Source organism: Lampris incognitus, chromosome 2 (genome assembly GCF_029633865.1).
Source record: "Lampris incognitus isolate fLamInc1 chromosome 2, fLamInc1.hap2, whole genome shotgun sequence".
In the NCBI taxonomy this organism is placed as follows: Eukaryota; Metazoa; Chordata; class Actinopteri; order Lampriformes; family Lampridae; genus Lampris; species Lampris incognitus.
This window is the reverse complement of record NC_079212.1, coordinates 138967380-138977379: the sequence shown is the minus strand read 5'-3', so window position 1 is coordinate 138977379 and position 10000 is coordinate 138967380. Positions and strand designations below refer to the sequence as shown.

General features: G+C 50.4%; 1 protein-coding gene across 1 annotated transcript in view; it reads left to right on the top strand.

Annotated features, from left to right (window-relative positions):
- The window catches only part of LOC130132558 (SLIT-ROBO Rho GTPase-activating protein 2C-like), a 51591-nt gene that overhangs the window by 39790 nt on the left and 1801 nt on the right, over positions 1–10000 (top strand). The window lies entirely within an intron of this gene.

Sequence of the window (10000 nt, the reverse complement as noted above, 5' to 3'; positions counted from 1 at the left end):
TCAGCTCATTCGAGTTTCGTCTTGAACGGCCATCATGCTGTGCGCTGTGTGTGTGTGTGTGTGTGTGTGTGTGTGTGTGTGTGTGTGTGTGTGTGTGTGTGTGTGTGTGTGTGAGTGATTTGGTCAGTGTCTTCTCTCTAAATGTTTGTGTGTGTACGAGAGAGCGAGAGCATCTCCTCCAATCTCCTAATAGGAGAGGACAGATCTGGGGCGGGGCTTCCAGGGTCAGGCTGGATGGCTGCCGTGGAAACTCTTGAGTGACAGCTCGGACACGCGCCGTCACATCACTGCGTGTTGAGCAGACTGCCCGGGGTGTTTCCAGGTGTAGCCAGTACTCGCGGCAGTATGAGCGGCTGTGAATCTAGGCTACCTCATGCCGAGCCGCTCGGGCCGGGTGTCGCTTCTGCCGGCCGCTCGCTCGTCAGCCTCGGCTCAAGGCCGCCGCGGAAATGACCAGAAGAAGAGGCCTCATAAGTGTGTAACTGGAATCACAGAGTGAGGGTGCACATGAAATTTGGCCTTGTTCGTCGGTGTTGGCATGCCGCAACGCTTATTAGTGTTGACACGCTGGCTGCGAGACAGGAGTTGTGTGTTGTGCAAGTGAAACCATCAGGAATCAGGAACACTTTGTCGTTTCGTTTCATGTACGGAAGGAACATGAAATGAAACGAAACATCCCTTCCCCCCCAGCCCACAGCAGTGCAACACAAAGACAAAAGCACATAGCCAAAAACTACAAGAACTTCAAGGACACACATACTCACTAACACATATATCTAAAACTAGCACATATATCCAAACTAAGCAACAACAACAACAACAAAACAATCACTGTCCAAGGGAACAAACGCCAGCCAGCATGACTGTCGCAACTGCTGGTCTGCATGAGCTAGCAGTTAGGCTAAGCTAACTGCTAGCCCATGCAGTTAGCTTGGGCTATCAGCTGTCTGGCTGGGGTGTCTGGCTGGGAGAACTAGCGTTGGATCAGCCGGGGGAACCTGGTCCGGTGCATCTGGTGGGCCCAAGGACCACGGCCCCCCACTTCCCCATCCTGTAAGACCACCCTCGGTGTTTCCTCCTCGGGCGCAGCTCCAGGCAGGGGCCAAGGTCCCTGGGCCCACAAGACGCACCGGACCAGGTTCCCCCCAGCCGATCCAATGCCAGCTCTCTCAGCCAGACACCCTCGACACACCTCCCCGCACTTCACACGACGACACCAAAAACACCGCAGTCAACGCCAGGCGAGGCCACCGCCAGACCGCCCTCGGTGTTATCGAACTGCCAGTTTGCATAGGCTAGCAGTTAGCTTAGCCTGCCCCGCTTCCATGTCCTGTCAGACGTTACCTCCCCGGTCACAGCTCCAGGCAGGGCCAGGGTCCCTGGGCCCACAAGACGCAGCAGACCAAGTTCTCCCAGCTATCAAACGAAGACAAAACTTAAACGCAGATGTGGACAAAGACACTGCATGGACGGTACTGGGTGGTGAGGCCGCTGCAAACGTGACTTCGCGCCACCATCTTTCCACACCAGAAGCGGAAATGAAGCGGAAATAACTATGACTGTCACCTTAGTATTTAACAGACACATCTTACAAGTATACACTAGTGTACAGTTCCAAGCCCCAGAATTGTTTGGGTTTTTTGTTTTTGGGGGTCTCCGGTAGTGCAGTAGTCCAAACGGCCACAAGGTCACAGAATTTCAGTCTGGAGACTCATATTTCTCTCTCTCTCTCTCTCTCTCTCTCTCTCTCTCTCTCTCTCTCTCTCTCTCTCTCTCTCCTCTCTCTCTCTCTCTCTCTCTCTCTCTCTCCTCTCTCTCTCTCTCTCTCTCTCTCTCTCTTTCTCTGTCAGTCTGTCTGTCTCTTTCTGTCTCTCTCCCTCCTGCTCTGTCTCTGTCTGTCTGTCTATCTGTGTCTGTCTGTCTCTCTCTCTGTCTCTGTCTGTCTGCATGTATGTCTGTCTCAGTCTTTCACTCTGTCTCTGTCTGTATGTCTGTCTTTCTATCTCTGTCTGTCTGTCTCTCTTTTTCTCTGTCTGTCTCTGTCTGTCTGTCTGTCTGTCTGTCTGTCTGTCTGTCTGTCTGTCTGTCTGTCTGTCTGTCTGTCTGTCTCTCTTTTTCTCTGTCTGTCTCTGTCTGTCTGTCTGTCTCTCTCTCTCTCTCTGTTTTTTTTCTGTTTTTGTATCTGGCCAAATAAACTCCAATCAATAATGGATGTTCCTCGAGTGGAGTTGCAAAGCTAAGTAAAGTAGGGACAGCAAAGTCATCTGGCTCCTTAGATTTCCTCCAGTCTCCACCAGTATGGCAGGTCACTGGGTTCTTGGCAGTCAGAGAGACAAATGGATACAATGATGGAGGGATAGATGGATATAAAATAGACTGGTAGATAGATATGCAGATAGATACCTAGATACATAGACAGATAGGTAGGTAGATACAGTGATAGAAAGATAAAGATGGTCAGAGACACACCTAAGTAGAACGATGGACAAACTAACAGATGCTACGGAAAGACAAAAATAGGGCGCAGCCTTTTTTTGGGGGGGGGGGGAGTTCCTTTGGAAAGGAGGAACTGTGCCAAAACTGGCTGCCGTGTCCTGTTGTCATATCCTGTTTATGTTTCCTAGCTCCTGTTGCTGGCTGTTGCTGAGTGGTTGTATGTTTCAGAGAGGTGGTGGGTGCAGTCGGTGTGTGAAAGTGCAACAGAAAGTGTGTGTGTGTGTGTGTCTGTTTGGTGGGCTCAGCCGAGGCATGGCCAGACAGCCCTCAGTGCTGCAGACGGAGGAGGAGGAGGAGAGAGGAGGAGGAGGAGGAGGAGGAGGAGGAGGAGGAGAGGAAAGCATCTCAAAGTAGAATCCCAGAGCCCCTTTTTTACAAGACCTGCTCTCATCTGCCTGGAAAAAGTGACCGGCTTGTCTGGAGGGGGGTGGGCGCGTCAAATTCCAGTTCACATCCCAGTTTCGCTGGCACCGGAGACGCTAGCCGTTACAATGGAAAAGAGACCGTTAGGGATCATTATTCTGTTGGTGTGTGTCTTGACTTTGTGAACCGAGCGAGAGGGAGATCGCTGTTCCGCTCTTCAGCCGTGGGCCCAATGCAGCAGGGGATGGGCGCGAGTACTCGTTCAGAACCGTGGAAAACCATTGCAGGACCCGCTAATCAGGAATCGGGAGCATTGACTTGTCATTTTATTTGATGCACTTCCCTCCGTCCCATCCCTTATCCAAACCGCTTATCCTGCTGTCAGGGTCGCGGGGATGCTGGAGCCTAGCCCAGCAGTCACTGGGCGGCAGGCGGGGAGACACCCCCGGACAGGCCGCCAGGCCGTCACAGGGCTTGTGTACATGAAGTGAAACGAAATATCATTTCCCACAGCCCGCAGCAGTGCGACACAGAGACAAAACCACATATCCAGACGACAAGAACACATATATCCAACCTACAAAAACACATATATCCCACATATCTAAAAATAAATAAATAAACAAACAAACAAATGAGAGCGAATGCCAGGATGGCTGTCGGAACTGCGGGTCTGCATGGGCTAGCAGTTAGCTTAGCCTGCCCCGCTTCCGCGTCCTGTCAGACCACCCTCGGTGTTTCCTCATCGGGTACAGCTCCAGGCAGGGCCGTGGTCCTTGGGCCCACCGGACGCAGCAGACCAGGCTCCCCCAGCCAATCCAACGCCAGCTTTCCCCAGCCAGACGCCTTCGTCACACCTCCCTACATGACGACACCAAAATCACAGCCAGCGCCAGGCGAGGCCACTGCCAGACTGCCCTCGGGTGTTACCGGAACTGCCGGTCTGCATGGGCTAGCAGTTAGCTTAGCCTGCCCCACTTCCGCATCCTGTCAGACCGCCCTCGGTGTTTCCTCATCGGGTACAGCTCCAGGCCGGGGGCCGTGGTCCCCGGGCCCACCGGACGCAGCAGACCAAGCTCTCCCAGCCGATCCAGCGCCAGCTCTCCCAGCCATCAAACAAAGACACAAACTTAATGATATGATTAAAGTAACAACAAATATTTATAAATCCATATTTATAATTAACACACTGACCGTTTTAGTGCAAAACTTAACTATCATAAGCAGTCCCAGGGTTGATCATGCACAATAACGAGAAAACGCAACATGACCGGAAGCAGTAGTTCACCAGTATTCAGTATTCAGTATAGTACTCCCGTAGTTCATGTAGTTCACCAGTATTCAGTATTCAGTATAGTACTCCCGTAGTTCATGTAGTTCACCAGTATTCAGTACTCAGTATACTCCTGTAGTTCATGTAGTTCACCAGTATTCAGTATAGTACTCCTGTAGTTCATGTAGTTCACCAGTATTCAGTACTCAGTATACTCCTGTAGTTCATGTAGTTCACCAGTATTCAGTACTCAGTATACTCCTGTAGTTCATGTAGTTCACCAGTATTCAGTACTCAGTATATTCCTGTAGTTCATGTAGTTCACCAGTATTCAGTACTCAGGATACTCCTGTAGTTCATGTAGTTCACCAGTATTCAGTACTCAGTATACTCCTGTAGTTCATGTAGTTCACCAGTATTCAGTACTCAGTATACTCCCGTAGTTCATGTAGTTCACCAGTATTCAGTACTCAGTATACTCCTGTAGTTCATGTAGTTCACCAGTATTCAGTACTCAGTATACTCCCGTAGTTCATGTAGTTCACCAGTATTCAGTACTCAGTATACTCCTGTAGTTCATGTAGTTCACCAGTATTCAGTATTCAGTATACTCCCGTAGTTCATGTAGTTCACCAGTATTGTCTGGCCAGCAAGAGAGGGGCAGATTATCCAGCCAATAGTTAATACATGTATTTCATTTGCATGTGTTTATGTTGTGGATTAATGAAATGCAAAACCTTAGCCGTTAGCGTGTAATGAAATGGTAAGGTTTACCTGTGGTAGCTGTAGCTCATTTGCATATATATGCGCATTGATTAAAGCACCGAACAATCGTTTCTGCTGTCAGGCAAGCGCCGCAAGTTCCTGCAAATCCTGTCAAGTGCACATCACCTAATCTGCAGCGGCTAGGCAGATGACACCATGGATAAAGGGTTAACTCCTCGTGGTGAACTAGCTCATGTCGACAGGGCTGTTTTGCACTGATCTCAAGGCTAAGCCCGGTCGGGGACCCCCCCCCCTCCGCATCGTAATGTGCCTGTTAGGGGGCTGAGGGGGGGGGCACGGCCCGCCCATTAAATTCGCTTTACCCCCGTTAAACTTGCATTTTAACCACCTCGCCACCCGTCGTACCTGCCGGTCCTGCCCCTTTTTGCTCCTCGTCTTCTCCCATCTTTTTATTCTCCTTCACACTCCACTGCCCAACGGGGTCACATGGGATCGCCGTCTCTCACCATCTTCAGAGACCCCCCCCACCCTCCAGCAATATCCCCTATGCTGTTTACCCTGTGCTCTCCGTCACCCCCTCTCTCAGTCCTCATTGTGGATGGGAAGGCTTGTTTTCTGTGTGTGTGTGTGTGTGTGTGTGTGTGTGTGTGTGTGTGTGTGTGTGTGTGTGTTGGGTTGGATAATTACAAGCCTGTCATCTAGAGGATTTTTTTTGTAGCTGCCTTTAGAGGCGGGACACTGACTCACTTCCCATCTTTGACAACAACATGTGATCAGCGAGTCACACACACACACACACACACACACACACACACACACACACACACACACACACACACACACACACACACACACACACACACATACACACACACAGAGCAAGTTGGTTTTAATGACTTGGTTGGAATTTATGCTTTGATAATGTATGTATGCTTGTGTGTGTGTGTGTGTGTGTGTGTGTGTGTGTGTGTGTGTGTGTGTGTGTGTGTGTGTGTGTGTGTGTGTGCTTCCAGCAGTGCAATGATGTAATCCCTACCAGAGAGGACAAAACGCCTCCATTCTGGCCTTTAATCACTAAACAATTACTTGGAGAATGCCATAGGGCAGCCATATGAATTTTAGTGTGCAGTGTTTTGTGTGTGTGTGTGTGTGTTGTGTGTGTGTGTGTGTGTGTGTGTGTGTGTGCGAGCGAGGTGAGCGAGCGACAGAGAGAGAGAGAGGCTGGTGAGTGTGTGCAGACATACAGAAGCGCCACTTCTCTCTAAATGTGGTGAGAAACTGCCCTCTCAGCTGAAAAGGACAAAGACAGTATCAACGGTGACTGCCAGCTGGACAGACACCTCTGCGCCTGTGTCTGTGTGTGTGTGTGTGTGTGTGTGTGTGTGTGTTTGTGAGTGTGTCCGTACACACTGGAGCCAGAATGGAGGCCAAAGCCATCTGTTTTCTCTATAATCAGAGGTGCAAAGGTAGGAGTGCTGAAACCAGCTGCATCTGGGTCGCAGAGGCGACGCTATCGCCGCCCTAAAAGACCCGCCGTGTATTTGTGTTACGTAGCCGTGTTGGTGTGTGTTTGTGTATGTATGCGTGTGAGTGTGTGTGCGTTTTTTTTTTTCTGCGCTATTGGCTGTCCGCTTGGCATTGGCAGACGGCTATGGGAGCATAGCGTTAGCCTGTCAGCTGTCATCAACGTGTGTGTGTGTGTGTGTGTGTGTGTGTGTGTGTGTGTGTGTGTGTGTGTGTGTGTGTGTGTGTGTGTGTGTGTGTTCTTTTTTGCAGCAGTGTTGCATACTAGCCAAGCCTCTCCTGGGAACTTTTTTTTTTTTGATTGAATATGGTTTTCAGAGTGTGTGTGTGTGTGTGTGTGTGTGTGTGTGTGCGCGCACACTGAGTGCTCTCTATTAATTTGAGGCCAGACTTGAGTGCAGCGTGTGGGGGAAGGGGGGGAGGGGGGAGGGGGGGAGGTGCGCGCGGGAGAAACAGGATGAAAATGAAAAGCGATAAGCTGGGATAAATGACTGCCTCTGGAGATCTCCGCATATGTGTGGAGGAGTGAGGAGTGATCGCACATGCAGATGCGTACGCACACACACACACCACACACACACAGAAACACACACACAGAAACACACACACAGAAACACACATGGCAGTCGGTGCTTCACGGGCTAGTGGGAGGGAGGTTTCTCGCCAAGACTCCGGGCCAGCTTCGAGGCTCTGCAGTTGTTTTCTGGTTTGACCTGAGCCGGGTCCTGGTGTAATGTTCTGCACGTTTTTGGGGCATGCGACTTCATGACAGCACCGCAGACCTCTTACAGTAAAGCGTGTGACCGGATCCCCCGATCTGTACCGACGACTGCATGCGCTCTGCATGTCTTAGACGGGGGGGGGGGGGGGGCGTGCACAATCGAAGGGATCCCCCGCCCCCCCCCCAAGTAGAAAAAGGGAACCTTTGTTAGGCTGCATGGGAATTGCTTTCTAGACTGAATCTGAGTATAGTCGTGTAGAAATTGATTAGTTGATCGACGGAAAATGAGTCGATTAGTGATATTGGTCATGAATTCTTCATTTAGGTTCTTCACCGAATTTAAATTCAAGGCGGTACCTCGCCGCTTCCGGTGTGGCGAGATGGCGGCGCGAACCCACGTTTGCGGCGGCCTCGCCCGGTACCGACTATGCGGTGCCTTTGTCCACGTCTTACGTTTTGAGTTTTGATCGCCGGGGTTTTTTTCGTTTAATGGCCGGGAGAGCAGCAGTATGGTTTCGTGACATGAAAGAGCACCACGGATGTGACGTTTGCTTTGAGAGCGTTGATGGAGACGTACAGAGAAGGCCAGAAGGAGTTAAGTTTGTGTCATTGTGGATTTAGAGAAAGCATACGAAAGGGTGCGGAGAGAGGAGGTGTGGTATTGTATGAGGAAGTCGGGAGTTGCAGAGAAGTGTGTAGGAGTGGTGCAGGAAATGTATTAGGGAAGTGTGACAGCGGTGAGGTGTGCGGTTGGAATGACAGATGGGTTCAAGTTGGAGGTGGGAGTACATCAAGGATCGGCTCTGAGCCCTTTCTTGTTTGCAGTGGTGATGGACAGGCTGACGGACGAGATCAGGCAGGAGTCTCCGTGGGCTATGATGTTTGTGGATGACATTGTGATCTGTAGTGAGAGTAGGTGCAGGTTGAGGAGAGCCTGGAGAGGTGGAGGTATGCACTGGAGAGAAGAGGAATGAAAGGCAGTAGGAGCGAGACAGAATACATACGCGTGAATGAGAGGGAGGACAGCGGATGGTGAGGATGCAAGGAGTGGAGGTGAAGAAGGCTTATGAGTTTAAATGCTTGGGGTCAACCAAAGGAATTGAATCGAGAGGCGAAATGTCTTCACGGATATATACCAAGTCCAGTTGCACTCGATTCAATTCCTTTGGATAACCATGACCTGGATGAATGAGAACATTCACAGACACTACTTGGGGTCAACTGTCCGAAGTAACGGTGAGTCCAGAAGCAAGGTGAAGAAGAGAGTGCAGGCAGGGTGGAGTGGAGGGGTACCAGCAAGAGTTAAAGGGAAGTTTACAGGATGGTTGTGAGACCAGCTATGTTATATGGTTTGGAGACAGTGGCCCTGACGAAAAAACAGGAGGAGGAGCTGGAGGTGGCAGAGTTGAAGATGCCAAGATTTTCACTGAGAGTGACGAAGAAGGACAGGATTAGGAACGATTATATTAGAGGGACCGCTCAGGTTGGACGGTTTGGAGACAAAGCAAGAGAGGCAAGATTGAGATGGTTTGGACATGTGTGGAGGAGAGATGCTGGGTATATTGGGAGAAGGATGCTGAATATGGAGCTGCCAGGGAAGAGGAGAAGAGGAAGGCCAAAGAGGAGGTTTATGGATGTGGTGAGGGAGGACATGCAGGTGGCTGGTGTGACAGAGGAAGACGTAGAGGACAGAAGAGATGGAAACGGATGATCCGCTGTGGCGCCCCCTAACGGGAGCAGCCAAAAATAGTAGTAGTAGTAGTAGTAGTAGTGGCTGGAAGAGCTAGCGTTGGATCAGCTGAGGGAGCTTGATCTGCTGGGTCCAGTGGGCCCAGGGACCACGGCCCTGCCTGGAGCAGTGCCAGAAGAGGGGCAGGCTATGCTAACTGCTAGCCCATGTAGACCGGCAGTTCTGACAGTCATCCTGGATGGCGTTTGTTCTCTTGGACAGAGGAATTTTTTGGACTGTGTTGCACTGAATGGACTGTGTTGATAACTGTTTGTGATTTTTTTTTTGCTTCTCTCTGTTTTTGGATCTTTTTGGTGGGAAATTTTGGATATCTTGTTTTTATCTTTCGTGTTGCACTGCTGTAGGCTGGAAGAAACGAAATTTCGTCTTTTGTGTACGCAAGTACATGACTGAAATGACAACGAATTGTTCCTGGTTCCTAAACGCCAAACATTTGCAGCTACGGCTTGAAAAATGCCACATTTCTCTTGCCTTTCTCTGGCGCGTGTTGTTATAAAATGAACACTTTGGGAGGTTTTAGCTGCTGGTCGGACCAAGCAAACAAGCGTTCACTTTGGGTCCTGGAAACTTGTGATGAGCACTTTCCATTATTTTGGACATTGTTTTTGGAGCATTTTCCATTATTTTGGACATTAGCTTTTCCATTATTATCGACTAAATGGTTCGTCTGTTAATCGCCAAAGTAATTACCAGTGCTATTTTTATTTCATTTTGGATTTTTCTCCCCTTTTTTCTTACTAATTGTACCCGGCCAATTACCCCACTCTTCCGAGCCTTCCCGGTCGCTGCTCCACCCCCTCTGCCGATCCGGGGAGGGCTGCAGACTACCACATGCCTCCTCCGATACATGTGGAGTCGCCAGCCGCTTCTTTTCACCTGACAGTGAAGAGTTTCGCCAGGGGGGACATAGCGCATGGGAGGATAACGCTATTCCCCCGAGTTCCCCCTCCCCCCGAACAGGTGCCCTGACCAACCAGAGGGGGCGCGAGTGCAGCGACCAGGACACATACCCACATCCGGCTTCCCACCCACAGACACAGCCAGTTGTGCCTGTAGGGATGCCCGACCAAGCCGGAGGTAACACGTGGATTCGAACCCCCGTTCCCCGTGTTGGTAGGCAACGGAATAGCCCGCTGCGCTACCCAGA